This window comes from Hippopotamus amphibius, chromosome 12 (genome assembly GCF_030028045.1).
Source record: "Hippopotamus amphibius kiboko isolate mHipAmp2 chromosome 12, mHipAmp2.hap2, whole genome shotgun sequence".
In the NCBI taxonomy this organism is placed as follows: Eukaryota; Metazoa; Chordata; class Mammalia; order Artiodactyla; family Hippopotamidae; genus Hippopotamus; species Hippopotamus amphibius.
The window spans coordinates 38,177,082-38,195,616 of record NC_080197.1 but is presented as its reverse complement, the minus strand read 5'-3'; the positions used below and the strand labels follow the sequence as shown (position 1 = coordinate 38,195,616).

Sequence of the window (18,535 nt, the reverse complement as noted above, 5' to 3'; positions counted from 1 at the left end):
CCACCACCATCACTGCCACCACCCTCATTACCAACATTCCCATCATCACCATCTTCACCCTCATCATCACATCACCACCACCACGACCACCACCAGGAATTGGCAAACTACAGTCCACAGGACAAATCCAGTCCTCAAGCTAAGCAAGATTTTTATATTTTTAAGAGGTTGAAGATAAGAAGTATATTTCATGATATGTGAAAACTAAGAAATTCAAAAATCAGTGTCCAGGGAATTCCCGGGTGGTCCAGTGGTTTTAAGACTCCAAGTTTTCACTGCTGAGGGCCCGGGTTTGATCCCTGGTTGGGGAACTAAGATCCCACAAGCTGCGTGGCCAAAAAAAAAGTCAGCGTCCATAAGTATAATTTTATTGAATCCCATCTGCCTCCATTCATTCACATATGCCTCTGGCTGTTCTGCATTAAAAGAACAGAGTTGGACACTGGCAAGAAGAGGTCATGTGGTCTACAAAGCCTAGAATATTTCTTATCTAGCTCTTCACAGGAAAAGCCGACTGATTCCTGACCACAACCCCTCCCGTACCACCACCACCACAGCCACCACCACTGCTGACACGACCACCGTCATCAGCACTAGTGATGCTGACACTGCCGTCACCATCCACAGCAATGACACCCCTGCCCCGCCCCCCACACCCCTCTACGGTTTGGAGGTGTGGAGGCCACCCGTGTGGTCAGTGAGTCCCATGAGAGGGCTGTGAATGAGGACACAGACTCAAGCAAGAATCTTCCTCCCCACCAGTGAGCCAGAGAGACAGAACTGTTGCAAGTAAATATTCTTGTGCCTTAGATGCTGCAGGTGAACTGCCGCCACAAGCCTGCATTCACACCCGAGGCCTCACCCTTCGTGTGCCTTGAACACTCAGTTTGGACTGTCTGGGGCTGGGAAAATCCACCCCCCCCTCCCCGCCCCCCGGCTGCCGCCTCGATTCTTGGCAGAAGCAAATGAAAATCCCTTCTGGAAGAATGGGCTAAAGACGGGTCTCAGAAAATGTCCACAGAGCATGCTGTGGAACTAGAGTCTGGGATTAAGCACTTGAGGAAATAAGCCCCAGTCAGCAGGGGTGAGTAAACGCTGCACGACCAGGATTGCATTGGCTGCAAGTATTGACATCAGATACATGGTACAGAGCAAAAATGCTTACCATGTTTAAAAAAATGCAGGACTGAGAACTTTAAAAGTAAAAAAAAAAATACATTTTTGAAATTAAAACCTCAATGGATAGACTGTCCCTTCTGGCATTAAAGTTGACAAGATGCTCCGAGGGATTGTTTTACTACAAAATAAGGCCCAGGATTAGAAAACACTCGGAGATGTGCTGGTTGTGAAGGAAAATCACCAAAGATCACTGCTGTTCCGTAAAGAACTACTGATAGGGCAGAGTGGCACTGATTTAGGACCACAAACACAACAAGTGAGTGAGTTATGCAGCCTTGGTAGGGACACGAGATGATGAAGTTGATACTGGACCCCTGTTCTCGGCTAAGATTCTTGATGGACACGGCCTCAATGTAAGCATACCTTACAGTCACCTGGAGGCCTTTCCCAAGCAGAGGTTCCCAGGCCCCCAGCAGAGTTTCTTATTCACTGGGATGCAGATGCAGATCCACGGACCACACTGTGAGAGCCATTGTTCTGTAGATTCTGACATAGCGTCAAGTAAGTGACAACCCCTGGCCACAGGTGGAAGTAGAATCGAAGGTCTAGGGTGGAAAGCCCCCCAAATTTAAGCACATAATAAGATCAAGCACTGAGCTGACAAAGTTCCCCCCACACAAAGACTGCATGTCTCTGTGAGTGAGAATCAATAGAAAAAAAATAGCTTTGGAAAATCAAGGACTTCAGATATTGGAACAGTAGGAATATAGAACAACTGTTTATAAAATATTTATGGAAACATTTGTAGAAACATAGAGTTGTAAAATTATAGACATACTTTGTGAAATATTTATGAAAGAAATAGAAATACTTAAAGATGAGCAAGTAACAAGAGACTATCAGAAATAAAGAGAAAAAATAAAAATAGTTTGAATTTTAAAAAGTGAAAATATTTCAGTTGTTAGAAAAACACAACAGAAGAATTAAAATAGCAAAACAGACACAGCTTAAAAAACAAACTAGAAGACACATTTGAGAAAATATATCTCATGATGCATCATTAAAATAAAAAGAGAGAGAAAATATAAAAGGTTGGTTAAGAGTGTGGAGTACAGAATGAGAAGATTCGACCCCCTTCTAGTAGAAGTTCCAGAAAGAGAGAAGAAAGGAAAGATAAACACAGGAAATGTCGCACAGACATGCTGTAGTCAAACTGATGAACGCGAACTTCAAGGAGACCTTAAAAGCAGTCGGAAGAGACGGGCAGATAATTTACTCAGCAACAAACATCCAAATGACAACAGACATAAGGTAACAGTGACGGGCTGAGAGCTTCAGTGTCGAGAAGCTGCCACCTTTAACTGTATGTAATAAAATTGTCTTTCAAGAACAAAGTGAGATAAGATAGATTAAGAAACAAAGAGACGTAGGCCAAAAAGAATTCTAAATGGTGCACTTCAGGAGGAGGAGAAACAACGCTGGTGGGCAGCTTGGGAGGCAAGGACTGGTAAACAGAGAAACCAACACCACATTCGTGAATCCAAACAAATAAGGAGGATGTAAGATCCCCACCCCTAAACTGTGAAGGTCATTAAAAATTTTAAAACACTGGAAAACAATAGTATGTAAATCAGGAGGTGGGTGATACTAAGATTCTTTCAGTGTTGCAGAAATGTGTTAAATTATTCAGTTTTAGACTTAGGTTAAATATGCCTGGGTAAATTTCAAGGATAACTACCAAATGAATAAAAATAGTATACACATATCAAATCAAGAGAGAGAAAAAGTGAGTAAGACTGAAAAAAATACAGCAGGACAAAAATAACAATAAAAAATTGAGGTAACTAGTAAAAACATATCAGCATGCAAAGTAGGCATTAATTAGTTGAAATTGCCAGTTAAAATGAATTTTTACTCCAGGTTTAAAACAGTATCCAGACATATGTTATTTATAAGAGACACACCTAAAGCATAAGGACGTGGAAACATTGAAAGCAAAAGGATGGAAAATATGTATACAAGAAAAATCCTAAGCAGAAAATAAACCTGGCACAGTTTAGCGAATCTAAAATAAAGTAGCCGCCAAGGAGTAGGAAATGCCACTACATAGTAACACAGATACTGCATAGTAAGAGGTTCAATCCACTGAGCTCAATGCTCAACCTCTGTGGACACAATCAATTCATATCATTACCTGCAAAGCAAAACTGGTAGAATTACAGGGATAATGGGATATCTTCACCACCAGAACAAGAGACTTCAAAACACTCTCTAAACTATGTTAGAAATAAACAGACCCAATCTAAGAAAGACATGGAATGTTCAAAAAGCAACGGTAGCAATTTTAAGCAATGAGCATATATAAAACTCTGCATCCAGCAATTAAAGAATAGATTCTTCCAGGCACGTGTGTTCATTTTCTGTTTCTTCTTATCTTTCCTCCCTTCCCTCCCTTCATCCGCTCCTCCCTCCCTTCCAAAAGTGGATCAAGTCCTAAGCCGTGAAGTACCAACACGTTTCACATAAGGAGACTCTTGCAGACCATGTTCTGTAACCACGACACAGCTGATGTAGAAGTCAATACATTTAGTAAAAACCACTCTCATTTGGAAGTGAAGAAAAAAGGAACATTTTCTTAATAACCCTTGGACCAAAGAAGAATTATAGCAAAATACAAAATTATTTAGAACGAATCATATTGAAAAATCTATGCATTGAAACAAACTATCGATACATATCAGAACCTAGGGGTGCAGGTGAAGAGATACTTAGAGGGACCAGATAGCTTTAAATGCATGTATTAGGACAATAAAGGCTAAAACATAATGAGTCAACATCCAAATTGATAAATGAGCTAAAATAATAATAACAAAGGGAAGGAATACCTGCGACAGGTAGCAGTAAAAATAAGAGCAGAACCATTGCACTAGGAAGCAGAGTCACAACACAGGGAACCAGCGAAGCCAACGTCTGTTCTTCGGGAAACCACCCTCCGTGGCGCTGACGAGAGTCCCGGTGCCTGTGACCGGGCTGGGCTTCTGACCCTGGGTGGAGGACTTGGCACATGGATTCTCTCCCCTGTCTTGAAGATCTCGTGAAAATATTACTGAAAGAATAAGAAATGTCTTACTAGGGAGGGATAAATTGGGAGATTGGGATTGGCATATACACACCACTCTATGTAAAATAGATAACTAATAAGGACCTACTGTATAGCACAGGGAACTCTGCTCAATACTCTGTTATGACCTACATGGGCAAAGAATCTAAAAAAGAGTGGAGATACACATATGTATAACTGACTCACTTCACCGTACCGCAGAAACTAACACAGCATGGTAAATGAACTATACTCCAAGAAAAAACTAAGAAAAAGAAAGGTCTTACGGGAAGAGAAAGTAGTAACATATACTTGTAGAACTTCTAAAAGCCACAGTAGAGCTGAAGAAGGACAGTAGAGGAAGGGACAAGACGGCTGCCACCTGGGATCCGAGGGGAGGTGGCTGGTGGCTGAGGGCGTGGGGGCATAGGCTGACACCTGACTTCCTGTTAGAACAACACAGGCTGGAAAGACAGCGGGGCCATGCCTTCAAAGTCGGGAGGAAAACTTTAAGTTATGCACCCCAGCAAGCAGTCATTCAAGTGTGAGGAAAAACAAAAAAAGACACCAAACAGCAATGGTAAATATTTTCAGCAGTTAGAAAATTTATCTCGTACACCCTCTCTAAATAAGTAGCTCACACATTTACTCCAGAAGGAAAAATGATCATGGAAAACCAAAGAAGTGGGTAATCAGGGATAAAAGAAACAGTGAATATCCAGAAATGAATAAAAAGAAACCCCTGTCTGGCAGCTGTCCTGTGGCAATCTGTCCAATTTATAACGAACATCTGTGGGCTTCACGAAGGCAAGTTGTGTTTGTTGTGTTGTCTCCTTCAACAACAGGAAAGACAGAACAAGCACGACACTGGAAGATGCCAGTGATGCTGGAAGAAGGCACAGGTTTCTTCCCTCAATGTTAAAAGAAGGTCATTTAGAAACTCCAGGGAAACACACAACCAGAAAAACTGTACAAGAGTTCCATGCGTCTAAATACAAAGAAAACAAAATTTCCCATTATTTTGGGCAGCTATGGAAACGTAAAAAGGCAGAACCCATTTGACCTGGACACTAAGACTACTTCTTCTTCTGGTATAGGGGGTCTGATCCTGCAAACTAGTGTAGAGGAAATAGTATTTCATCACTACAACTTGGGTTTACAGTCGGTAATGTTTATAGGATCACGAAGATAGCTTTAATAATTTAGTGTTTGGAATCTACATAATTAAAAAACAGATTTCGTACCAGTCCTGACACAGGTGTCATCATCACCACCATCATCATCATTTTGGCCAAGAAGTGCTGGGCATTTCCTAAATGCCAGGCACTGTGCTAAAATTTTTATGAGTATTATCCTGTTTAATTTTCAAAATAATCTCTTGAGGTAGGTATTACCATTACCCTCATTCTATCGACATGGAAACGAAGGACCAAGAGGCTGAGTCGCTTGCTCCATGCCCTCACCTGCAAGCAGAGCCAGAGTCATACCCCCAGGAAGCCTGATTTCAGGGTCTGACTCCCAGCCACTAAGCTCATTCTAGTGTAAAGTCAGGACACAGCCGAGCTGCTGGGAAGCCATGTGCTATGAGGGAGGAAGCGTGGGAAAGCGTGCCGCCCACAGCCTCCTCCTGCCTGGTAGGGAGATGGGAGATGGCGTTTAATCACATCCATTTACAGGTACAATAGTAATGGATAGAAGAACTCAAAATTACACACCTGAAAAGTTGGGGGAGGGGGAAAAGATAGGCAGTAATGTGAGTGCTCTTCATTCTAGCCTTCAGTAAGTGAAATTCTCCCCTTTCAAAGCAGGGGGTCCACTGGACAGAACCTAGAGCCAACAGAGCAAGAAAAAACTGGATGCACCCAGCAGTCCAGGTGTGGTAGTGGCTGTCGAGAGGGACAGGTGACCTCTGGGGAGCAGGCTGGAGGTATGACTGATTTTTAGGACTCAAGGTGAGAGGTATGGAATTTTCACTGCTATGTTTGTCTACTACTTCATATTTAACGGTGCCTTTGTTATCCTAGCCAAACTAACCACAAAAATATTTTTAAATCACTTATCGTGGAGAAATTGGAACTCTTTGCATTGTTGGGTGGGAGTGGAAAATGGTGCAGCCACCACGGAAAACAGTTTGGTGATTCCTCAGAAATTAAACAGGGAACTAGCATGTGATCCTGCAATTCCACCTGTGGGTATTTACCCAAAAGAACTGAGAGTAGGGTCTCCAGGAGATGTTTGCACACCATGTTCCTACGAGCATTAATCATGACAGGCACGAGGTGGAAGCAGCCCACATGCCCATCCACAGATGCAGGGCAAGCAAAACGTGATACAGCCATAGGACGAAATGTTATTCGGCCTTAAGAAGGAAGGAAACTCTGACACGTGCTACAACTTGGGGGAAACTTGAAAACATGCTAACCGAAATAAGCCAGAAGTGAAAGGACAAATATCGTATGATTCTACTTCTATGAGGTATCTCATGGTCAGATGTATAGAGACAGAAAGCAGGATGGTGGTTACCAGGGGCTGGGGGAGGGAGATGGGGAATTATTATTTAATGGACATAAAGTTCAATTGGGATGCGGAAAAAGTTCTGGAGATGGATGGGGGTGATGATTGCACAACAACGTGAAAATACTTCATATTTCTGAACTGCACATTTAAAAATGGTTAAAATGGTAAATCTCACGTAACGTGCATTTTACCACAATAAAAATGACTTTCTTCAGAAAAGGAAGCAACGACTTTGGCGTCCAAGCCAATAAGATAGGGTATATTTGAAGTTATTTGAGTTTAACATAAATTAGTTCTTTTACCACTTTCTGGAAAATACAAGAACCTTAGAACATGTTAATTCTGATTACAATCTCCCAAGTTAGCACTATTATTGTTCTTATTTAAAATCATGTATGCAACATATACAAAATATTTTAAAAATAAATAATTATATTAAGTATATTTTTTAAACTCTATAATACTTTATTATTGTTTTGTGCAGTCAACATTCACTTAAATTTGCCCACATACATAAAGATATACTCAGGGAAAACCCTTGTCATATTTCAAGAAGTCTCAGCAGCCGTTGATAGTCAGATGCATAGCTATTTCAGAATTTCAGAAACATTAAAGCGTGAAGACGGTGCATGTTAGAACTGGAGAAATACAATATAAAAGAGAACCTCAGACTGCAATATCTATCCAGAAAATCCTTTCAGGTGGGCTGGTTACTAAATGGGCTTCACCCGCAGTAGTTACATCCTGTGTTTCATGGGGTGGTAGGGGTGTGTGTGTGCGTGTGTGCGTGTGAGTGCATGTGAGTGCACAGGGGAGAGACAGAGGGAGAGAGAACTGGATTGTGCACCCAGCAGACCAGAGTTTCACGAGCAATAAAATTACCAAAGGATCAAAGCAGCCACACGGCAGCCCCTCCGTATCCACAGAAAAGACACACACAGAAGCGGGCTGTGGATTGGCTGTTGCTAGGATTCATTTCATGGAAAAGGGTACAAAGAAAGCGGCAAGAACGACATGCTTCTTACCTTCCCAAGTTCACAGAAATGAATCCAGAAGGAGAACACGGCCAGCTCCTCACTCACATCGTAAACCGTTTAAGAAAAGACACTTCAGGGGCAGCATGAGATCTCAGGGACTCATGAAAACAGACTGGAAGAGGGCTTTGCTTTTTCCCATGCAACGGGGTTTTACTAACCCTCGGACTTGCTAAAATACACTAAAAGCATAAAAATGAAAAATGACATTTCCTCGTATTTTCCCCGTAATGAAGGGCTTCTTCAACCCAGAAATACACTGTCTTTATTATAAAGATTCAGAAATGAGTGCACCATCTCACATTGCGTCCACAGCCCACCTTCTAATTAATTAACGCAATAAATGCTCAGGCTGCTTCCCGGACCTTCGTGTGAGAAGCACAGGGCCAGCTCAGCGTGAGAAACGTGTAACATCAGTAGCTGAAATGCATCCACCAGAGTCTGCCTTAGAGAAAGCGAGTCACCTTTCGGTCCAGCCGTGGGCGACATCTCAGGCTTATTCCCTGCCGCGTACTTTCAGTCCCTCTGCCAGTCTGGCGGCTTCCACAGACCTGGTAAACACAACTGGAGTAAGGGAGCCTGCTGGGCCAGCCTGGACCAACGACAGAGGGCAAAGGCCTTAGGGTGGCTGGGGTGGGGACCTCATCGAAGGTCACTGGCTCCTTAGTCAATTTCGTTACCTTGCTGCAGATGGGAACCAGCCACTGCTCAGGTGAATTCCTCAGTGTTCAGTGGATGGGGCTTTGTAAGTAAAGATGCAGAGTTTGGGGATGCTCAAGCTGTGTATGTGGTGGGTCACACATGGGACGCTGCAGGAACCAGAGGCTGGGATGCGGGCAGGGCCAGGCAGGCAGCCACTCCTCCTGCAGGAGCTTTAGAAAAGCTGAGCTTTCCCTCGGAACAAGGGATTTCTCTTTGATGAAAACATGTCCCTGAAAGGTTAGTTAAGTCCCAAGAAGTGAGAAAAGGGAAAATCAGCCCTGCTGGTGATACAATATTTCCACCAGCACATGTAGAATTCCTATAAAAAAATTATTGTTTCTTCACAAGAAACCCACCGCAGCCTCAAAACTGTCTTAGGTTTTGCTTCTGAACGATGCCCGCTCTCACCAAGGCTGTCCCAGCCCTGCTGCTTGGACACAGGTTACTGTCTGGGCTTCTCTGCACTGTCACCCCATCACTGCCCCCTCCCCAATTGCTCCTGGGAATCACTGAGTGGCAACCCCAATCCTCAGGACCCTCCTCCTCTGAGGGTGCTCTCATGAGTCTAGGCAGACCCTCTTGACTTGTGTCAGTGGCTGAATATGGCCAATTTCATTTGATTCCAGGCTGTGCTCCTGCTGGTCTTAGCTGGCAGGCTTCCGCGCAGTGAGCCTTAAAGTTAGAAGAAACAGGCGCTGAATAAGTCTGGGTCACAAACGCCAGCACAAGGGACCAGGATATAGTCCAAGTGACAAATTAGAGGCTGAACCCAGAGCACTTTCCCCCACCAACGTTTCTAGCCTATTTTAGTCCTGGTGTCACCATATCATCACACTTCTTGGGAGAAATCTGCTTTCACTATTGAGGCAGGCTATGCATGCAGTGTGCAACCTCCTGCAATAAAGTATCTGACCACGTTATAGCAGCAGACGCCTCTAAAGGCAGAGCTGAGCACACAAGAGAGCAAGAGAAACATTCCGGGGCAGAAATGTTAAAGACAGACGTGAAATACAGAGCCAAAAACCTAAGCTGACGCTGATGCCTCCCTGGGGAGAGGCCAGTCTCGGTACATGAGGCTTGTGTTGCAGTGGTCCCTCCAGGAGGAGCAGGAACTGAGGCCCCACGTAAAAATGGGACCCTCAAAGGATGATACATCTAGTGAAAGCGCTGCCTAGAATCACTGCCCATTGGCACAGGGATGGGGACATTGGGGGTGGTCCTCTGGGCCTGAGACGGGGGCACGTTCTCTGCCAGGAACTCCACATCATGCAGAACTGAGGTCTGAAATATTATTATGTATGTGGTCAGGAAACCCCTCAGGCTGGGAGACTCACATTAACAAATGGTCTCAGGTCAGGGATCCCCAGGGCACCTGCCAGACGCACCTTCCCCTCAGGAAATCCTCAGCCAGAATTTCCAGAGTTCCAGTGATAAGGACCACAGTATAAACATTTAAAATTTACCAAGAAGCAACCCACCATGTGCCTGCATCAGCGGAGGGAGCAGCCTCCTGAGAACTTTGGATACAGGGACGGTAAGACAGGTGATACAGTAAGTCTCTTTCAAGATGTTCAAGGCATACAAGGAGGCACTAAGCCCACACAGGGAAAAACACACTATCAAAGGAGTCGAGACAAATTGGAATTTCCTAAAGTAAAAATATGCATTGAATTTAAAACACGATGGAGAAGTTAATGAGCACCCTGGATGTATCTGTTGAGGGAATTAAAGAATGGAATGCGGCAGTGCCGACTCTGCCTGCAGTCAGCATATGGTGGGAAACATGAAACACAGACGAGAAGACAGGAAGAGAAAATGAGAAGGCCCCTTAATCAACTGATAGAAATGCTGCAGGAAGGGATTCCAGGATGAGAACATCGAGAAGGGAAGAGGCAACGTCTAAAGAGATTTGAGATTTTATCAGAACTAGTGAAAGATGTAAATTTGCAGATTCAGAAACACAGCAGGCAGGTAATTCCATACCTGTACATCTTATAGGAAAATGATACAAAAATATGATCCCAACCAGAGGAAAATATATAGATTATCTCTAGGAAAAAGGCAAACCAAGAGTAGATTTCTCAATAACAGCCACGGAAACCATAAAAAAAATCAAAAAGACCTCAGAGAAAGTGAGAAAACACTTTGGACCTCGAATTCAATACCTAAAGTATTCTTCGCTAATGAGAACAAACTGCATTTGGCCAAAGACTGAGACTAAACCAGCAACACACCTTCACTGAAAGGGCTACTGAAGCACGTCCTCCAACCAAAGGAAAATGATCGCAGAACGAAGAAATGAGATGAAGATGGAAGGAAGGGAGAAATGTGATCAATCGTTCATAAGCATTGACTACAGAAGATGACAGCAACCATGGAGCAATAATGATGAATTCTGGTGTCACAACGTGAGGGGGAACAGAAATCCTGAACAGAATCATTCAAGACAGGAGGAGGAAGATCCTTACCTCAATGAGAAGGGTGAGGATGGCACGAACTCTGATTTGTACATGAAGGAATGCACATTAAAATTTTGAGTCATATCTAGTGACATGGATAAAAAGTATACCTTTTAAATAAGTTGAGAGAGAAAAAAAGAATAAACAGTACACAAGAAACCAGAGACCCAGATTTATTTTAAAATGACAACTAATTGAAGCCGTGCATGTGTGTGTGTGTGTGTGTGTACATGCGTGCCCTAAATCAGTGAATCCCTCTGGGGCTGAATAAAACATGCGTGCAGCCCAGCAGGTCATAAATTCTGAGTGACTGGTGTCTGTCCAGGGGTTTCTGCAAAAATTACAAGGACTCAGGGACATCATACAGTAAACTGATACTCACTCCAGAGAGAGATTTACACCGCAAGCCTGTGGAATCCTTCGTACATTTTATTAATGGTCTTTTTACGCCGTGTTACTTTCTTAATTCACAATGAATGCATTCTGTTGCAGGACTTGGCATCGCAGAAATTGTGTTTTTATTTCACATTGGCCTGGTAGCAATACTCTTTAGTTAATCTTTAAGCTCCTTACTTCTACCTCTATTTTATTTCCTTTTTCCTTCAAGTCTCATAATTATTTCAGAGTGTGCATGTGAGGAGGTGAGGTTGGGAGCTGGAACAGTCATGTCTTGAACTGTTATCTGTTTAGCTTCCAAATCCTAGTCTGGTTTTAAAATTTGTGTGCTCATTTGGTTTTGGTTTTTATTTTAAGTTTCGATCTTTAACTTCTAGGCTTTCCTCTTAATTTTGTTGCCTCTATGTTTTTCACTTGTTTGTTTTAACATTTATTTTCAATCTTTTTCATCTCGTTGACTTTTTTCTTCCTTGGAGATTTAAGTTATCTGACAGTTAAATAGCATTCCTAATTCTAACTTTGCACTTCCCCATTGTTACCATTGGGTCACCTCTCAGCCTCCTTCCCACCTCCCTAGTCTGTTTTATCCCCTCCTCTTCTCAGGCAGTTTTCTTTCCTTCTTTACTGGCTTTTGCTTTTCAGCCCACATGTGCCTCAAGGAGACTCAGACCCTTCTCTCTAGCTATGCCCGAGCAGCCCCTTTGAGCTGCGGCTCTTATGAGAGACCAATGGCCAGCTGACCTTCCTGATTAGGGCTTCCAGGGTTTGTGGGAACTGCGCACCTCCTGGCTACTCCCTGCCCTTCTTGGCACTGAGCTCCTTGCTTAGGGTCCAGGAGTTCTGGGCAAACCATCCACAGCACATCCTGGACCAGGAGGAGACAGACAGCCTGCAGGAGGTCAGTGCAGGCTGCTTCCCTCCTGGTGGAGAAAGCTGGCCCAGCTGTGGGTGCCCTGCTCACACCCTCTGGGGGCTCACCTTCTTTTCTCCAGTAGAGAAGTCCTCAGAAGCCACAGGAGGGACGTGCCGCCTGGCCGACTCCTGCCCTGTGTGCTGAGCAGGTGCAGCGAGGGGCTTCCTCTGGGCCCTGAGGCCCCCTCCCTGGGGCTCCAGTGCTCACAGCCCTCCAATGGTGGCAAGGGTTGGGTTCCTGCTGGAGCAGGGGGCCAGGCGAGGAGCAGGCTTCATACAAAGGAGGGGCCTGAGTCCTGAGCTCTGAACGGTGTCTTCCAGAAAGGCCCGGGTTCTTGGCGGCCAGGGATAAACTGACACTGCCTCTGTTTGCTCCTCCCTCAGGAGCCACCAGGGAATAAAGATGAAGAATCAGGGAAAGCTCTTGCATTCCCAGATTTGCTGATGTCGACGGCCCCTTCTTGTATGCCCTCAGCGCTCATCACCGCAAGCAGCAGAAGGTGCCTTCTGGTCCACGTGCCTGGTGGGCCACGGAAGGAAGCAGTGGCCCAGGAGTGGCCTCAGCTCTGGGGACTGAGGTGCCGTGACCTCCCCGCACACCGGACCCAGTAGCCGGTGGGCTGACTCTTGACAATAAGCCAGGGGGAGCCGCCACCGTGGAAGTGAGGTCCTCCTCGATTTGCTGCAGGTGGGGCCACGCCTGCACGGCTCTCCTCTCCAGCTACGACCCATCGGGACTTCCGTATCAGCACCTTTCCTGCTGGGCCTTAATATTACACCACTTCGAGAGACCTGACTTTTGGGAAAGTTAAGTTTGAGATTTTATTTCTCCAGCTTTCAGGGGAAAAAGGTGATGCTACACTGGGACATTGGTCCCCTTAACCCTGGAGGGCTGCTGTCATGCTCTCATGTCTCCGGGGACTCTCTTTCTCCTAAACCTGGCTCGGTTTCCAGACAACTGGACTCGTGATCCTGTTTGTGTTTTCCTCTCCTGGGCCGCGGAAATGCTGCTCCTTGAACACTGGACACGTACGTAATAAAGGTGTAACTTCACTTCATCCCACGTGCCCCTGGTCTTACAAGTTGCTAAAGACAGAGATGTCTGTGTTGACAGACCCACCCCCGCGCCCCCCTGCCACCGCCCCCAGCAAGGCTGCATCACCTAGAAAGACTCCCCCTGGAGGTGATCCCTCAGCAGAGTCTGGTGTGTCAAACTGAGCACTGGGGGTAGACGGGGGCCGGGGCTGGACAGGTGGGGCTAATCACACCCCAGCCCCCGGGGTCAGCATCGAGACTATGTCACAGCCCCTCTTTTATTCCTGCCATGCTGGCACACATATTCTGGACCCGTTAAAGGAAGCCATCTCTGTTAGCTGTGTTGTTCTGGACCTGGCCTCGGTTCCCCCTGGGCCACAGTATTTGGCAGGAGGGAAACTTCGAATGACACGTCACCATCCACAGACGTCTAAAAAGCTGCATCAGGAGCTGCGGGTAAGGCCTGCCCAACTCCCCCCCCCCACCCCGCCACTGTGTTGGGCTTTGGGGCTCCTCAGAAGCCCCAGCCCACTGCGTTCTCACGTCCAGACTTGCTCCCCTTAGGAGAACGCGGGGTCCCGCCGGTCAGCAGACCACCCCAGCCCGCTCAGTGAGGCAAACGGCGGCACGACAAAATGGGTGGGGGCTGCCTGGCATCCCGCTCCACTCCACGTTTGTGAATGATGCTGCAGCACCACGAGAAACAAACCCTGCGCTGTGACGTCTGGCCGCCTGGATTCCACCCGCATCAGCTGGGAGGCTGAGCAAGGAGGCCGAGCTGGGGTGGGATGCGCAGGAACCAAGCTGGGCCCACCCACCCTACGGACCAAGAGGAGGCTTTCAGGCCTCAATACCTCCACCTCCAGAAACGGCCGCCCGAAAGCCTCTTCTCCAGACCATCTCCCTGAGGCGTCCATGACAGCCTCCACCCCCAGGTCTCCCCACCCCCTGTGCCAGGCCATCCTCCTCCATCCAGCCCTTAAGTGCTGGGTTTAAATCCTTCCTCTCTCATAATCTCCCTGTCGCTAACTACCACCCACAGGCCACTGCCCACCAGACTCACTAGAATCCCCACCAGGACCTCTCAGAAGCACCAGACTCAACACACACCAAGCCCTCTGCTAGCTTCTCATCCCACCTGTTTCTGTGAATGGCCACCACCGGTCCACCTGTCCCAAACCCGGGAGCCTATTTTACCACCACCTCCTCCTCACCATCAAAACTGAGTCGCCAATGAGTCCTGTGATTACATCTCTGATCCAGGCCACCCCCACCACCTCCCAGCTCCTCTCACACCCATTTCTGGCCAGGGCTGCAGCCACAGGGGTCTTCCGGGAATACCACTGCACTGGTGACACCCTGTGTAAGTCCCACCAGTGACACTGCTACTGGATGCAGACCAAGGCCCAAGAGGCCCCCCCCCAAAAAAAACCCCAGTCTAATTCTCCACCTCAACTCCGACCACCCCCAGCTTTCTGTGTTCCAGCCCCACTGGCCTTTTTTCACTTCCTTGGAGTAAAAGCTACTCTTCATGAACTACAGATTTCAAGTTTGGGTCTTGATCTACTTTGAAAAAAACTGCAAAGTTAAGAAGTTCCATGCTTCATAATAGGAAACATCAACTTCCTAAGACCAGCCCCCAAATAGCCTCAGAGCCATAGGTGGGGACCCAGGGGCCAGGTGGGGACTGGTCAACCCACAGGTGGCCTGTGTGTGTTTCCTCCCTTTGCCTCAGTCTCCACTATTCCCTTTCATTCTTGCAGGGACTTCCTTGAACATTTTTGTTGTTTATGTGGTCCCCTTATACATGGCATCTTTGTCTGACCCTTGGACTAGAAATACCACAGCCCGCATGGCACTGAAACAGGCCACTAGAGACCCACAGGCCAAGCACGTCTGCAGCAGGAGCTGCTCCGGCTGGAGCCCGGGCTCGTCTATGCAAGGATCACACCTGATGAAAGCTCTTCAGTCCATTCAGCCAGCACATGTGCAGGGCCGGACACTGTCCTTGGTGCTGGAGACGCACAGGGGCCACGTGAGGAAACCCCATCCTTGTGAAGCCCACGCTCTACCTGAGGGTGGGAGGCAGACGTGAGTGATGTGGGTGGGAGCCGTGGACAGCCTGGAGCAGGGCAGGGGGCGTGGGAGTGGGGTGGGGAGGCGCCGGGGGTGTTTGGGGGACGCTGCCCATCGCAGTGCAGTGTTGCTTCCAGGAGAACTTTGCATCTCATCTCAGGAGCAGAAATAGACAAGCTGCGCATGAGCCTGGGCTATTTTTACCGCTTGGACACCGTGAGTCATGCTGCTGACAGTGTCTCCCTCTTTGCACTGCTGCTGTGAGCTCGCGGCCAGCTCTGGGTACCAACACAGGATTTGGGGCACTGACCTCTCTCCTGGTTCTGTCTCATTTTCCCCTAATTTTTTCTCTTCACCTCATTAACATCACCTACGGATTAGCTGGATAGTTGGTCACGCAGTCTTGCTAACTGCCACGCATCCTTGTCACGCCCTGGGTGATTGATGCTATGCGTCCCCCATCCTGCAGATTCCCAGCCATCAGCAGCCTTTCCTCCGGCAGGGAAGCCAACCCCCCTCCACAGCCCGCAGTAAGGAGCAGCTCAGGAGGGGACAGGGTGGTTCACTCACCAGCCTTGCTTCAAGGCCACAGAGCTTCTGAGACCTTGACCAGGAATCTGGGGCAAAGGATGGTTCACACATCCAGGATAAAGAGCCCTCAAAACCTGGAGCACAACTGTGACGTGCTCCATGCCATGACTTCTGAATGAGCGTGGAATAGCTTTGTCAGAGTTCATTTAACATTCAGAGGAGACCCCAGCTAGTCAGAGTTTAAAGCAGAGTAAATACAAATACAGACAAAACTCTTGGAGGTGCCTTCCAGACACACCGGAAGCATGTAGATGATGATGTTTTGTAACACGGATGCCGGCACTCTCTTCTTACTTCTGTGACCTTTGAATTATGTCACCTTTAATGGCCGAGGACAGCCCGGCAGGCCTTCACGTCTTCCTGAGCAGAAGCCAAATGGTGCTACATGTGGGGATGTGTGTTTGATCTAGAAACGCAAGTTACATGTTCTTAAGAGATTCCGGACAGGACGTCCATGGATTGCTGCTTTCTCTAAAAGTCACTAAAATACCTGCCAAGGCCACTGTATAGTTGTTTCTAAGTCACATTCTTTCCCATCTGGCACTGCAGGAGAAGATTCCTTTGTGAGGATCTGGAGAGGTTCTGTCTCCCCCAGATTCACTCCCGTCTGTGCCCAGGAGATGATTCATCCTGAGAGGCTGTGAGGCTCTGTGAAACAGCAGCGATGCCGTGCACAGCAAGGCTGCTTCCCAAGGGACACTGCCTCCCAGCGACACCCCAGCCCCTGCCCTCGCCGGCCTGGGACAGAGCTCACCTCATGAGCAGGAGAAAAGCACATACCCCACCAGGGCCACCGTCTCAGTGCGGCTGTGGCTCCACATCCACGGCGATGCCCCAGGCTGCCGGGTAGGCTGGCAACAAGGACTGGAGTGTAAATGGTTTATTTGGGAGGTGGTTCCAGAAACACTGGGCAGGTAGTGGGGAGCAAGGCAGGGGGCAGAGAGGAGCCGGGAAGGTGTGTGCTATTAGGCTGCTTCTGCTGCCGGTGGCCGGGCCGCATCCTGCTGGGGAGCCTGGGGACTGTGTGGAACCTGCGGGCAGAGTCATCCCACCCGAGGCCTCTGTACACCGACCCGCATCCACCACTGGTCAAGGCTTGCTCCCCGCCCTCGCTCCCCTGCCCTGGGAGCCTGTCCTGGTGTGGGCTGAGGGGGCCTCCACTGCTGGACAGGAGCGGCAGGTAGAAAGTGGCAGGTATTTGCTGTAAGGAGCTTGGGCTCCCAGAGGTGAGGGCGCAGAGGCACTTGCACACGAGACTCCTGGACAAGACCGTGAGTGGCCGTCTTCTTTACCTCCGTGGGTACAGCCGAAGCGTGATGGGTGATACCACAGGGGTGAGGTGGGCAAAAGCTCCTCACAATTGGTCTGTCCCCACCATCCTGTAAAGTGGGTGCTGTTATTGCCATCATCCCCTTCAGGGGAAGGAATTGAGGTGCAGAGGCAGAAAGTCTGATGGCCAGACAGCTGATAAGTGCACAGTGGGCTTCAAACCCAGCCTGTCTGTCCTCAAAGCCCCGTCTCCAACCTCTGCTCCATGCAGCTCCCCATCAGGGAGGCAGCTGGGCTGTGCACAGTCTGGCTCAGGGCCTGGAACAAACTTGAAGGCTGGAATCTGTGCCACACAGACGACATCGTAGCCGTCACCCAGGGCCAGTGCCGAGGGTGACGCAAAGTCAGCTGAGCTGCCATCAAAGTACCCCACACGGCGGCTTCAACAACAGACATTTATCCTCTCACACTGTTGGAGGCTGGAATCGGAGACCAAGGTGCCAGTATGTGGGTTTCTGGTGAGGGTCTCTTCCTAATCTGCAATGGCCTCCTTCTCCTTGTGTCCTCACATGGCCTTTCCTGGGTGCCTGCACTGCATAAAGTGAGACCTCTCTCCTCCTTGTCTTTTAAGGCCACTAGTCCCATCATGAGGGTTCATCTCACCCTAATCGCCTCCCAAAGGCCCCACCTCCAAATACCATCATGTTTGAGGTTGGGGCTTTGACATGAGAATTTTGCGGGGACACGAACACTCGGCCCACAGCACGATTAAACACTAATTCTCAAAAGCTTTAGTATATTATCCATAAATGCATATTCAAAACAAAGCATAGATAGTACTACATAAAGTATAGAATAAAACGTATAATATACTTAAATATATGAAATATGCAAATATACTATGTACCTAGATCAGTAGATAAATATATTTCTCTTCCTAAAAGCTCCAAATTATTCCAGCTGCTGGCTAGCTTGGGGAAATCTCATTCTTTTCAGTTTTTCAGTGTTTGTATGGTAGAGTTGGTAAGCCATCTGCTTCCGCTTTCAATTTTCTTCACTAATTAGAAAACACTCCTGTGGGGCCCCCCGGGGGTCCTGAGCACAGGTCTCGACTGTCAGTGGCAGATCGCAAGTGTGAATTTACTCTGCTTTATGGGAAATGCATCTCCCCCAGCAGCGGCTTCCAAGTAGAAATCCCACGTCCTCTGTCCCGTGCTCCTCCTGGGGAAGCGCTGATGTTCCGATAGACACGCTGATACGCGTCAGCATCTTCACAGCTGTGCTTAACCAAGCGCCTCGTGGAGCCAGACGGTGAAGCCATGTCT

At 47.6% G+C, this 18,535-nt stretch overlaps 1 protein-coding gene across 3 annotated transcripts in view; it reads right to left on the bottom strand.

The window, feature by feature from the left end:
• SYNDIG1 (synapse differentiation inducing 1) overlaps positions 1–18,535 on the bottom strand; it is a 118,227-nt gene that overhangs the window by 79,843 nt on the left and 19,849 nt on the right. The window contains exon 1 of one of the 3 annotated variants that reach the window (XM_057702959.1): positions 4,005–4,138. The exons of the other annotated variants lie outside the window; for them this stretch is intronic. The gene's annotated coding sequence lies outside the window, so the exon portion shown is untranslated. Of the gene's footprint in view, positions 1–4,004; positions 4,139–18,535 lie in introns of those variants that run through there. 3 annotated transcript variants of the gene reach the window in all.